This window comes from Microtus oregoni, unplaced genomic scaffold (assembly GCF_018167655.1).
Source record: "Microtus oregoni isolate MIOR12 unplaced genomic scaffold, Mior012 000017F_ref0000208, whole genome shotgun sequence".
NCBI lineage: Eukaryota > Metazoa > Chordata > Mammalia > Rodentia > Cricetidae > Microtus > Microtus oregoni.
Genome location: NW_024543076.1, coordinates 5,331,701 through 5,345,770, shown reverse-complemented (window position 1 = coordinate 5,345,770; position 14,070 = coordinate 5,331,701). Strand labels below are relative to the sequence as shown.

Below are 14,070 nucleotides of genomic sequence, written 5' to 3'. Positions count from 1 at the left end.
CACTGGGCATGACCACCTGCAGTCCGGCAGAGCCAAACAAGGAAAAGCGTGCAGTCAAAGTCTGAAAATTTAAAAATTAATTCAAGGGGCTGGCACAGTGGTAAGATTGCCAAAGACCTGTGTTGGATTCCCAGTACCCACTTAGTGCATAGACATACATACAAGCCAAACACTTAAGCATACAAAACAATAAAAGAAATAATATAAAAATTATAAACATTAATTCAGGCTTTGTACACCTATACTATCAAGCCTTGTGAGGGAAAGGGAAGAAATCAGAAAGGCCATCCTTAGCTATATTATGAGTTCAAGACAAACTTAAGGTATGTGAGGCCCTGTCTCAAAAAACAAACAAACAAACAGAAGATTCATTAAGTCTCTTAATTACTGAATGGAAGCTAAAGTGATTAACGTCAGTTACTACCTAAAAGTACTAGAAATTTTGTGGACTTCAGATCAAAGAGATAGTCAGAGGCAAATATCTCTTACATCTCCCTGAGATGGAGCCCACCAGCATAGCTCAGGCCGGCCTGAGACTTGTGGTTCTCTGCCTTGGTTTCTCAGGTCCTGGAATTATAGGCATATAGCACAATATTTAGCCATTAAATGGTTTCATCCCTTATTCCACAGGTTCCATTCTTCGAAGGCTCTAGTTGAATAGACCCACACTCTTACAGTTTGCTAATTCGATCTATAAATCTGCTCCATTTGAGCTACTATCTTAGCTCCACATGTCTCAAAGCACAATTTGTATATAGAATGTTCCAGACCCTTCTGGAAACTCACTCTCTAATCCATCATATTCATTTACATACACAGTAAATAGTCATTGAGCACCGTGATTTGGGTGCTGGTCTAGATTCTGTGGATACAGGGAAGGGAAAAAAAACAAAGATTTCTGAAGCAGAGAGCATGTACTCTAGTAGACACCAACACATAAACATCATCCAATGTTCATTTTCTACTGCTGATGATATAATACCACGAACTAGGTAAGCTTGCATTTGTTTTAAAAGAAGCTTGGTTTGAAATAAACAGAAACACGCACACACGAATAAACAATTTTTTGCATCTGTGGAAAGGAGCAGTGCTTTGAATCCCAGCACTCGGGAGGCAGAGGCAGACAGCCTGACATAGCAAGTTCCAGGTCACCCATAAGAGTAAACTTTGTAAGGGAAGCCAGTCTGCTGTGTGAAGCTCAGCGCAGGGCTGGGTAGCCAGATAGATGTGCTCAGAAGAGTGGACCGTTTAAATCCCATCTGAAAAGATTAACTCAGGCTTCTCTAATAGAGAATAGGGGTACAGGGCTGGAGAGATGGCTCAGCTCAGTTATTAAAACAAAACATCAGTCACAGCCAAAAACATTAGAGAACAGGGACAAAGGTGGCATCTGGAAGACTATGAGGCAATTTTATTTTCCTGTGTATGGTACAGTGGGCTGAGGACTAAGGCCATAGTGTGTGTGTAGCGGGGGGTAGGAATCAGTGGGTAAATAGAGTGTATACTTCAATTTTTTATAATTTTCCTTTATTTTTATTTTATGCATATGAGTGTTTTACCTGCATGTCTATACACCATGTACATGCCTGGCACCCATGGAGGCAGAAGAAGGCATTGGATCTCTGGGGGAAAGGGAACTGGAGTTTCAGAGGAAGGTGAACTGCCTTGTGAGTGCTGGGAATCAAACCCTGGTCCTCTGGAAGAACAGCCGGTGCCCTTAACAGCTGAGCCATCCTTCCAGCGCCCATAAACAGAGGGAGATATTTTAAAGAGAGATCCAAAGACCTCTGAGGATTGGCTATGTAAAAACATAGGTAACAATTTATCAGTATCACTGATTTGCTTATTACCTGTCTCTCTAGTAACTGAGAATATTGAAGCCATTGATTTCTAGCCCTTCCACACAGTTGCTGATGAATGAGTGGACGTAGGTGGTTGTAGTTACACCAGCTGACTCCACTACCTATAGCCATGCCTGGCCAGGGGGGCTACGTAACTCTTTGTGGCTTCTGTCTCTGGTGGTTAGATCTGGAGCTCTGAGAAACTAAGTCGGTTATACAACCGGAGGTAAAAGGTCATGTGATGGGCTGGAGCGATGTGATAGGCTCTGCTCTTCCAGGGCTCCCAGTTTGATTTGAATTTGAGGTGTACAACCTGCAGAACGTACTGATTAAGTGGAGACAGGTTAAGGGAAAATAGTCTAGGGTCACTTCCAGGACCCTAATGCTACATATTCCCATCATAGTTGGGGTTTCTATTGCTGCTGTGAAACCATAACCAATAAGTGCACTGGGAGGAAAGGGTTTATTCAGCTTATACTTCCACATTGCTGTTTACCACTGAAGGAAGTCGGGCCAGGAACCTGAAGGCAGGAGCTGATGCAGAGGCCTGGGAGGGGTGCTGCTTACTGGCTTGCTTTCTTATAGGACCCAGGACCACCAGCCCAGGGATAGATAGCACCATCCACCATGGGCTGGGCCCTCCCCCATTGACCACTAATTGAGGAAGAGCCTTACAGCTGGATCTCATAGAGGCCTTTCCTCAACTGAGGCTCCTTCCTCTCTGGTAACTCTGGTTCATTTCAGGTTGACCAACAAAGCCAGCCAGTATATCCCCCAAACCACTTTGTAAGTATCTTAAACTATTTGAGGCTGGAACTGCAGGGGCTAGGGAAGTGTTCCTTGTTTATTGGTTTGCATCAGCAGTAAATAAAGTGGTGAAGGAGAAAGTGCAGAGTGAGCTGGGCCTGTCCTCTCTGGGTTTCCGGGAGGTGTTAACAGTGTGTGTTCTGGCTCTCCACCGTGATGCCTTTCTGACCCAGCTCAGAAAGCCCCTCCTGAGGCTTCCTCCTGGACTGAAACAGTGCTTGACTGTTCCTATCTTTGGGTCTGCTTTATTCTCTATGCAGAGGACTACAGACTTCGGATGATTATTCTGACAAATGCTGGCCACTTTAAAATGGAGGCCTCAACTTCTGAAACTACATGGCCTCTTATTTTTATTATTTTTAAATTTTTATGTGTATGGGTGTTTTGCCTACATGTATGTCTGTGTACCACGTGTATGCAGAAAGACCTGGGTTCCATTCCTAGGTGGCTCACAACCACCTGTAACTCCAGTTCCACGGGATCTAATGCCCTTTTCCGGCTTCTGCAGGCACTAGGTGCCTCCTCATGGCTCCCCCTGTTGGAAGAGTTAACAACCAACTCCACTTCACTCTCAAGCAAACCTGACTTCAAAAGGTCTTAATTGATCTTGCCTGCTTCTGCATAAAGCACTTTATTGGGGCAAGGTGTGGTGGCACACATTTTTAATCCCAGTCCTGGAGAGGCAGGCAGATCTTTGTGAGTCTGAGGCCAGTCTGCACTACATAGAGTTCCAGGTCGGGCAAAAAACCAGCTTCACAAAAATAAATAAATAATAAAAACCAGAAAAATAAGCAAGACAGAACTTTATTGTCTCTCCATCATTTGCAGGAAAGCCCTAAGTTTCCATCATCCAAACCTGTCCAACTGTTTCCTCCAGGGCTCCACCGCTTCTCACCCCTCAGTACCCTTGTTTTGACCTTTTGTCTTTTCTATGCCGATTCTCCCTACAACTGCTTTTGCTGGTGTTTGCTTGCTTTGGGGGACAGGACCCTACTATGTATGTAGCCTGTCTGTCCTGGAACACACTATATAAACCAGGCTTAGCTCACACTCACAGAGATCCGCCTGCCCCATGGGATTAAAAGCATGTGGCATCAAGCCCGACAAACCATTCACACCATTCGTTAAACTCCAGCATTTCTGTGACTGTGAGGCTAGGATACTTTTAACACACTGTGACTTTTATCTGCTGTCTTGGCTGCCCTACAAAGGTGGAGCTTCTAAAGGAAAGGGTCTCAGGCTCTCGCCATTTCTAGAATGGCTGTCGCTTTACTGGGCTTCCAGTAACTGCCTACAGAACAACTGCCTGCTCGGCCGGCCCGGAGCAGCGGGGAGGCACCTGCGTCCTTCCCCAGCCCAGCCCGCGCTGCCCTCAAGGAGCCTGGGTACCAAGTTTCATCAGGACGTCTTACCACTGACTCTGCATGGGGTATTTTTTGAAAACCCCGAAGCCCGAGTGCCCACCCCGTCCACACCACACCCCAGTGGCCGAGTCCACTGGTCTCAAGGGAAGCCAGGCTCTGGCGTTTTGTCCTTGCTCTGTTTTTCACATTTCTTCACTGCTGCTCTCCCGGAATCCACAGTGAGGCTCTCGCTGCCGAGGCCGAAGCCGGAGGCCACACGCACCTGCCCGCGAGGCCCCGCAGTCTGCGCTCCCTGTCCCACCCCACCCCGGCTCGAGCGCAGGGCGGCGCCGCGTCCCGGCTGCTGGCTCCGGGCGAGGCTGTGCGCGTGACTCGCGCCGGGCGCTGCGCCGCAGCCGGGGAGGTGGGCGCGCCCGCGGGCTTGGCGGGCCGAACCAACGCGCTCCGCGGAGGGGCCGCACCGGGCTGCCCAGAGCGGACCATCGGCACCACGCCTGCAGGGGGCGCCGGGCGTTACCAACGCCGAGCCGAGGGGAGCGGAGGGGAGCGCCGGCGTGGGCTGCCACGCGACCCCTGGAGGCGCCAGGAGGCGCGAGACGCCGCCACCCGCGCGGAAGGACGTGGCTGACAGGTGAGCAGCGGGCTAGGCGCGCCTCTCCCCGGGCTAGCGGGACCCTGGACTCCCACTGTCCCCGCGTTTCGAGGGGTCCTTCGGGACGGGGCCTCGGCCTGCCCACCCACCCTGCCCACAGCCAGGCGCTCGGCCTCCCCGCCCCGCCCTCGCGCCTCCCGTCCGCACCCTCTGGTCCCCGGCTCTGCTGCAGACCCTGCTGTTCCAAGGTCCAAGGAACCCTCAAAAACCCAGCATCAGCCAGCCCATTAGGCACCACCCCGAGTCCACCCCCAACCGTCTCCTCAAACTGTCCCCCTTTCCCCGAGATGCCCGGACTGGCTCGTGCCAGTCATCGCTGAACCCACATCTGTGTCCTCCCGGTGGGAGCACAGCTGCCGTCGTCTCCGGCAGTGACCGCAGCGGATCCTCTGCGCCATCCGTCCGTTTGCCTCCTGGTTCCCAAGTTGGTCCTTGCCCAGTGCCAGCTTCGGTCCTCCCTCATTCTCGCCCAGTTTTCCCGGGGAGAAACCTTTAGTTTGCTGCTGCCCTGTTACTGCGCCCACCTGCCATGAAGGACAAGGTGATCCAGTTGTCATAGACTAGCTGTGGCTTGCCAAGGTGGCTCTGCAGACTCTGAGAGGACCACACACTGCTCATCTTTGTTACCCCAGCCCCCAGCACAGTGCCTGGCACATAGTAGCACGGATGAAATACCTACTGGGGAGATGAATGAATACATGAGCCCGATGCAGGGACTGCGGGACAGGAAAGGTGTGTCTCCTTACATAAAGAAGAAAGGGGGTGTCATTTGGGGAGTTAGTTCAGCCTTTCATTCTAGGAAGTGCAGAATTTATCACCTTCCCATCCGTTCTTCCAGTTTCATTTGCATTAGGACTTCTATGTATCTGCTGTTTATGTGGTTTTGTTTTTGTTTTAAAGGCAGTCATAGAGCTGCAGAGGTTCTTATTGGTTGGTGCCTTAGAGGCTACCCAGATAATCTTGAAAGAGCTTTGCCAGGGTTACAGTTCCTCTTCCTTGGAGACTAGCTGCTCCCCCTGGGGAAGAACTCTAGAGCCAGCCCCAGCCGCTAAACCTGACTCTAACTAGCGAGCAGGTGCTGCAGGCAGGTTGAAAAAGAGAGGGACCTTGGTCAGGTTCACAGTTGGCCCAAGCTTTCAGGAAAGCAGACAGTGTTGCTGGGTGCTGAAACCGTGCTGGAAAACGGTAGCCGTTTACAAGCTAAGAAGGGCCTGATAGCATTCATTGTTCCAACCGGGCTCAAAGTATTAGCAAAGCTGAGGGGCTAGGGTTGTAACTCACTGGCAGAGCACTTGCCTGGCATCAAGCCAATGGCTTCAATCTCCAGAAACAAACAAACGAACAAATCATAAATAAATAGCACAGGAGTTCCCTCAGCGGCTCTGTAGAATGTAAGCGGTAGTGTGTGCCTTCATGGGAAGTCGCCGCTTAGCTATCCCTAGTGCCCCTCCTGTTGCCTGGCTCTGGACATTTGCATGGTTGTTTATTTCTTCTTTCTGCTGGTTATTATATTGAAGTCAAAGGACACTTTTGTTGTTTGTTTTTGGGAGTTTTTTTGTTTTTTTGTTTTGTTTTGCTTTTATAGCTCTGGCATGCCTTGAACTCAAAGACATCCAACTGCCTCTGCCTCCTGAGGTATGGAAGTAAAGGCATGGGCCCCCACATGCAACTTGACCATCACTTTCAGAAGTCAAGCCTACCTTAACTTTCTTTTTTGTAATCAGTAGGTTTCCCAGCATGGGCTCCTTGCAGACCTCAGTAACTCCAGATCAGAACAGCCTTGATTTTTTATTTTCTCCTCAATCCCCAGACTTTAGATCACTACCAGATAAGATAGTAGCCCAGTGAAATTTGAATTTCCGATAAACAACGGAGCCCTATAGTTTTACTTGCTAAATCTGGCTACCGTAGTTCATGGGGAGGCTTATGTGTTCTGTTTTCCTCTCAGGCCAGGCTTGCAAATTTAGGACAGTAGCTCACCCTTTTCTTCCTGTCTTCCTGTTACTCAGCGCAATGACTGTGCATCTGCTAAAAGTCACTTGACCAAAGAGGTCACGCGTGCATGCTTGGGTGAGGCCAGGCTCTGTGAAGTGCTCAGATAACGCGGTGTTCAGGTTATTGTGAAGGTTCCCATTCCCGGGTGGTCTGTAATCTTGTTCTTTCTATCCAGTGAGTCTGATTTGCATGGGAGCATCTTTTGGGAGGACAGGTGCTAACACTGGGCTAAGACAGATGGCCCTGGGCACTGGGGTAGAAGGGTGGGCGTGGGATTCTTACCACAGCAGCAAAGCACTAGCTAATAGATAACACATCGCCACTATATCAGATTTACACTGCTTTTCTTTGTGATAAAAAAAAAAACTTTATGTGCATTTTGTTGTACAGCCATCTCCATCCCTTATTAGAATGTTCATCTTTTAAAATTATTGGTTTATTTATTTTTATGTGTATGGGTGTTTGGCCTACATGTATGTCTGTGTACCACATGCATACAGAGGGCCCTTGGAGGCCAGAAGAAGGTGTCTAATCCCCCTGGGACTGGGATTACAGAGTGTGGAGAGCCGGCATATGGGTGCTGGGAATCAAACCCAGACCCTCTGGAAGAGCAGCCAGTGCTCCTAACCACTGAGCCATCTCCCTAACTTCTTTATCTTCTAAACTGAGACTCTGTACCAGTAAGACTAACGCCCCGCTTCCCCCACCTGTGATCTCCTGGAGTCAGCATTGCAAGGCTGCCTCTGAATTTGGCTGCTGTAGACACCACGTAAGTGGACTCGTGGTGATTTGAAATAGTTTCTTTTACCTAACATTTTTAAGTTTGATCTATGTTGTAGCTTATATCAGAGTTCCTCTCATATTTAAAGCTGACTATACTCGGTGTGTGTGTGTGTGTGTGTACACGCGTGCACACCTGCACACTTTTCTATGTGCACTGGAGAGAGTGCGTGCCACATTCCATGATACCTGGGTTGCTTTCGTCCTTCGCTGTTAAGAATAACGCTGGGATAAACATGAGTGTGCAGACGTGTTTGAGTTTCTTCTTTCAATTTTTTGTGATTTATACCAAGAAATTAGATGCAGGGTTATGATAGTTTTATGGGGTATATTTTTTATAAGAATCAGCATAGTTTCTCATAAATATTGTGCTATTTCTGACTCCCACCAGTGCATAACGAGTCCTGTCTTTCCATATCCTTGCCAACTTGTGCAATTCTATAGGTTTTAAGTGACCATCCTCATGCATATAAAGAAATGTCATTGTAGGTTTATGTTTGTCTCGCTGTTCGGTTTTACAAAAGCAGGGATCACGTCCAAAGCCGTTGCTACAGCACAAGCCCTGTTTTCAGAATGGAGACAAGGTGTGTTCGGGATTGGCCTTGAGCTCAGCTTGTAGCCCAAGCAGGCCTTGACCTCAGGCAGCTGGCGTTGTTTTATTATAGTATTTCCAGACGTCTCCCGCTGTAAGTTGCCTCCCTCCTCCCTCCCTGCGGTTTGAGAAGATGTGAACATCGTTTGTGTGTTTACTGGCCATGCTCAGCTCCTCTTTGGAGAAATGAAAAGTCTACTCACATCCTACCCGGCTTTGTACTGGGTTGGTTTCTGTCACCACGTTATATGTTCTTTACATACGTGAGCCCTCGCCTGCTGTCAGATAAGTACTTTGTGATATTTTTCTCACATTCCATGAGTTGCCGTTTCTCACTTAATAATTTCTTTGTTTGTTTTATTTAATTGAGGCCTCACTATTTAATCCAGACTGGCTTTGAACTCAGTGTACAGGTCTTTTATTTCTTTGACTAAGTTTTTTCCTAAGTGTTTTTTTTTCTTTTTGATGTTATTATATATGGAATCAGTTCCTTGATTTCCATTTTGGTTTATTCATGGTTAGTGTGTAGAAACACAGCTGATTTTTATGTGTTACTGTGTGTCCTGCAATAAAAGTTTGTACTAATACTTTCTGTGGAATTTTTAGGGTTTCCTGATTTCATTTGGGGATAAAGATAATTTTACTTATTATTTTTTTTCAATTTGGATGCCATCTACTTCTTTACTTATTGGCCTCCCTTCTCAGGTGAGGCCTCCTGGTATCTGTTGAATAGAGACGGCAAAGTAAAATGTCTTTACTCCTAACACGCAGTCCTCATGGATTTGATAATCTGGTGTCTGAGTTCTCAGTTGACACCTAGAAGAAAACTGGTCCATTAATCAACGATTGAGAACTATGGGCCTGGAGAGGTGGCCCAGCAACTAAGAGCACTTGTTCCCTTTCAGAGGACCAGAGTTCAGGTCCCAGGACCCGTCAGACAGCTCACAAGTGTCTGTAAGTCCCGGCTCCAGGAGATCAGACGTCCTATTTTGGCCTCAGTGAACACATGCACACACACACACACACACACACACACATACACACATACACACAGACACGCCTATAGACATGTAAAAAAATTTAATCTTTAAAAAAACAATTAAAAGCCGGGCATTGGTGGCGCACGCCTTTAATCCCAGCACTTGGGAGGCAGAGGCAGGCGGATCTCTGTGAGTTCTGAGACCAGCCTGGTCTACAGAGCTAGTTCCAGGACAGGCTCCAAAGCCACAGAGAAACCCTGTCTCGAAAAACCATAAAACAAACAAACAAACAAAAAAACCAAAATCAAGGAAAGGTTACATTATAGCCTATGCACTCTAAATAAAACAAAATAATGTAATACATTTTAGAAGGATTTATACCGAAGCAGCTAAGGCTTTTTGCATTTTGTGTGTGTGTGTATGTATGTGTTTATATGGGTATACACACATGTATACACACACGTGTGTGTGGTTTGTTTATTTTCTTTTTTAATTTTGTTGATTTTTACTGAGCTCTACATTTTTCTCTGCTCCTCTTCCTGCCTCTCCCCTCCTCTTCAATCCTCTCCCAAGGTCCCCATGCTCCCAATTTATTCAGGAGATCTTGTCTTTTTCTACTTCCCATGTTGATTAGATTTATGTATGTTTCTCCTAGGGTCTTTGTTGTTGTCTAGGTTCTCTGGGATTGTGATTTGTAGGCTGGTTTTCTTTGCTTTATGTTTAAAAACCACTTATGAGTGAGTACATATGATAAATTGTCTTTCTGGGTCTGGGTTACCTCACCCAATGATGTTTTCTAGCTCCATCTATTTGCCTGCAAATTTCAAGATGTCGTTATTTTTTTCTGCTGTGTAGTACTCCATTGTGTAAATGTACCACATTTTCCTTATCCATTCTTTGGTCGGGGTGCATTTAGATTTGTTTCCAGGTTCTGGCTATGACAAACAAAGCTGCTATGAACATAGTTGAGCACATGTCCTTGTGGCACAATTGAGCATACTTTGGGTATATGCCCAAAAGTGGTATTACTGGGTCTTTTTTTTTTTTTTTTTTTTTTTTTGGTTTTTCGAGACAGGATTTCTCTGTGGTTTTGGAGCCTGTCCTGGAACTAGCTCTTGTAGACCAGGCTGGTCTCAGAACTCACAGAGATCCGCCTGCCTCTGCCTCCCGAGTGCTGGGATTAAAGGCGTGCGCCACCACCACCCGGCAACTGGGTCTTGAGGAAGATTGTTTTCTAATTTTCTGAGAAATCGCCACACTGAAATCCAGAGGGGCTGTACCAGCTTGCATTCCCACCAGCAATGCAGAAGTGTTCCCTTTATCCCACAACCTCTCCAGCATAAGTTGTCATCAGTGTTTTTGATCTTGGCCATTCTGACAGGTGTAAGATGGAATCTCAGAGTTGTTTTGATTTGCATTTCTTTGATGACTAAGAATGTTGAACATTTCCTTAAGTGTCTTTCAGCCATTTTAGATTCCTCTGTTGAGAGTTCTCTGTTAGGTCTGTACTCCATTTTTTTTTATTGGACTATGTGATCTTTTGGTGTCCAATTTCTTAAGTTCTTTGTATATTTTGAAGATCAGACCTCTGTCTGATGTGGGGTTAGTGAAGATCTTTTCCCATTCCGTAGGCTGTCATTTTGTCTTGTTGACCGTGTCCTTTTCTTTACAGAAGCTTTTCAGTTTCAGGAGGTCCCATTTATTAATTGTTTCTCTCAGTGTCTATGCTGTTGGGGTTATATTTATAGGAAGTGTTTCCCTGTGCCAATGCGCTTAAGTGTACTTCTCACTTTCTCTTCTATAAGGTTCAGTGTGGCTGGCTTTATGTTGAGGTCTTTGATAAATTTGGACTTGAGTTTTGTGCATGGTGATAGATATGGACCTGTTTTCATTCTTCTGCATATTGATGTCCAGTTATGCCAGCACCATTTGTTGAATATACTGTCTTTTTTCCATTTGATATTTTTTGCTTCCTTGTCAAAAATCAGGTGTTCAAAGATGTGTGGATTGATATCCAGGTCTATTCAGTTCCATCGGTCCTCCTGTCTGTTCTTATGCCAATACCAGGCTGTTTTCAGTACTGTAGCTCTGTAGTAGAGTTTGAAGTCAGGGATTGTGAAGACTTCAGAAGTTCTTTCATTGTACAGGATTGTTTTGGCTGTCCTAGGTTTTTGGCTTTTCCATATGAAGTTGAGTACCATTCTTTCGAGGTCTGTGAAGAATTTTGCTGGGAAGCCAGGCGGTAGTGGCACATGCCTTTAATCCCAGCACTCCAGAGGCAGAGGCAGGCGGATCTCTGAATTCGAGGTCAGCCTGGTCTACAAGAGCTAGTGCCAGGACAGGCTCCAAAGCTACAGAGAAACCCTCTCTCGAAAAACTAAAAAAAAAAAAAAAAAAAAAAAAAAAAAAAAAAAAGATTTTTGCTGGGATTTTGATGGGCATTGTATTAAATCTGTAGATGCTTTTGGTAAGATTGCCATTTTTACTATGTTAATTCTACCTACCCAAGAGCATGGGAGATCTTTCCACTTTCTGGTGTCTTCTTCAATTTCTTTCTTCAAAGATCTAAAGTTCTTGTCATACAAGTCTTCCACTTGTTTGGTTAGAGTTACTCCGAGATATTTTATGCTGTTTGTGGCTTTTGTGAAGGGTGATGTTTTTCTGATTTCTTTCTCAGCCCTTTTATCATCTGTGAACAGGAGGGATACTGATTATTTTGAGTTAATCTTGTATCCTGCTACCTTACTGAAGGTGTTTGAGATGTAGAAGTTCCCTAGTAGAATTTTTGGAGTTGCTTATGTAAGCTATCATATCATCAGCAAACAGTGAGAGTTTGACTTCTTCTTTTCTGATTTGCATCCCCTTGATCTCCTTTTGTTGTCTTATTGCTCTAGCTAGGACCTAAAGAACTGGTTTATTTACTTTGACTTTATGTTTTTGACTGTCTTACCTACATGTACATATGCAGGCCTGGTGCTTTGGGAGGCCAAAAGAGGGCATCAGACCCCTGGAACTATCACTACAAACAGTTATCAGTTGTCATGTTGGTTCTGGGACCCAAACCTCACTCCTCCACAAGAGCAGCAACTGCTCTTAACCAGTGAGCCGTCTCTTCGAGGACCCCTGTTGGGTTTGTTTGTTTGTTTGTTTTTTCTAAGTAATTTGATCTTTAAAAACCGAAAACCTCTCTTTTTTGGAATTCTTCGTTTAATAAAGTCTCTCATCTTCAAGAATGTAAGACAGTAAGTTGTGTGTTTCAACTTCTTATGTAAGGTCCTGTGGACAAGAACCATAGGTTGATAACTGATCTTCAGTTGTGTGTCTGGCTCCCTCGGATAGCTCCAAACTCATGAGCGCAGAGATGGCCCTGGTTGGACTCGGTGCCTCATTAAATAAAACAAATGGCATGAATGTGAGAAAGATGGATAGGGAGGGTGGGGTGGAGACTCTAGACAGGTGGGAGGGAGGGGAGAGAGGGTGGAGGGGAGAATGACCGTGCGCATTGTCCGTGCAGTGGTTAATGAGAGTAAGGCCCGTCTCACTCTCTGCTAGAATGGAACCACCTAAGGCTCCAAAGACTAAGCTTATTTGCTATATAACTAAACTAGAAATCTATATTTGATCTGTTTATATGTTTTATGCTTTTGTGTTTTCATTCATTTCCTATACAGTTCTTTTTAAAAAGGAAAAGCAGCTTCACATTTCGTGTACTTAAGCAAAAATGGAAAGTTGTTTGTATCCATGTACAGGTAAGAGGAGAGTTCTCAAAGCAGCACAGCTGGAATGTGGATGAATTTAGGGCAAAAGGGAACCCTGGAGAGGGCTGAAGACTTTCTGCTGCTCCTGCTCACCCTGGGGTTGTTTCCCTTCAAAACACGCGCGCGCACACACACACACACACACACACACACACACACACACACACACTTTTCTTTGAATATTAACCCAACCTGTTGACTTTAGATACAGCCAAATTTTATCATACAGAAAAACAATCTTCTAATGGTTCTGAATAGCCAGAGATTTTTCTGTAAGATGCTAATATTGGTGGTTCTTTTCTGCTGTCTTCCCAAAGGATTCACTTTCTCATTTGCCTGTCACTATGTAGCAGATCAGCCCAGAGCAACCACTGAGAACCGATAATGGCACAGGGAGACTGAGGCAAGTTTATGAGTTCAAAACCTGCCTGTGCTACATAGGGAGCCCATCTCAGACAGCTACAGCTGAGTATGAGCTGGGTCTGATCCAAGTGTCCTAGAATGTTTGCTGTTATTAGCTTTAAGACACAGTCCACTATGCAACTTAGGCTGGCCTCAAACTCAGGATTCTCTTGCCTCAGCCTCCCAGACTTCTGGGTTTGCAGCATATGCCAGTCCCTGGGAAGCTCTGGCTCTCCCTCTGTGTCGTGATTCCCAGCTAGAGACATGATTGGGTTGAGAGCCTGTCACCTGGTAATCAGCTGTACAGCAGTAGCTTAGTGGTGGCTCGAGAGAAGCATTACCAAAATACTGCATACCAGCCGGGCGGTGGTGGCGCACGCCTTTAATCCCAGCACTTGGGAGGCAGAGGCAGGCGGATCTCTGTGAGTTCGAGACCAGCCTGGTCTACAGAGCTAGTTCCAGGACAGGCTCCAAAGCCACAGAGAAACCCTGTCTCGAAAAACCAAAAAAAAAAAAAAAAAGCAAAATACTGCATACCGTCCCCAAACTCCTGTGAAACTCGTAGCCGTAAGTCAGTGGGCTGTATGAGCCGAAGGCCTACTTGGTTGTCAATTTCTTTTTGTCCAGAGTTGAAAAATGTTTTTATACTCAGACTTTCTTGTTTGCAGTATGACAGCTTTGGGGTTTGGAGTTTAAGTTTATGTCTGCATGTAGACACCGAACACTGGGGGGTTCTGCACCTCCTCTTTGAGTATCGTGGCCCTCTTCCTCTGATCTCCTGTAGATATATGCTTTTGGGGCAAAATAGAATCCGCCTGCATTACCCCTGAAGTTCTCATTGGGAATCCTAACATGAGGCCCAGGTTCTTAACTACTTAGAAACATCCCTAGAGAGGTGG

General features: G+C 45.8%; 1 protein-coding gene across 3 annotated transcripts in view; it reads left to right on the top strand.

Annotated features, from left to right (window-relative positions):
- Positions 1–4,428: 4,428 nt before the first annotated feature.
- Positions 4,429–14,070, top strand: part of Rusc2 (RUN and SH3 domain containing 2) — a 51,318-nt gene continuing 41,676 nt past the window's right edge. For 2 of the 3 annotated variants that reach the window (XM_041667483.1, XM_041667484.1), the window contains exon 1: positions 4,429–4,643. The gene's annotated coding sequence lies outside the window, so the exon portion shown is untranslated. The remainder of the gene's footprint in view (positions 4,644–14,070) is intronic. The other variant, XM_041667480.1, reaches the window with a different exon arrangement.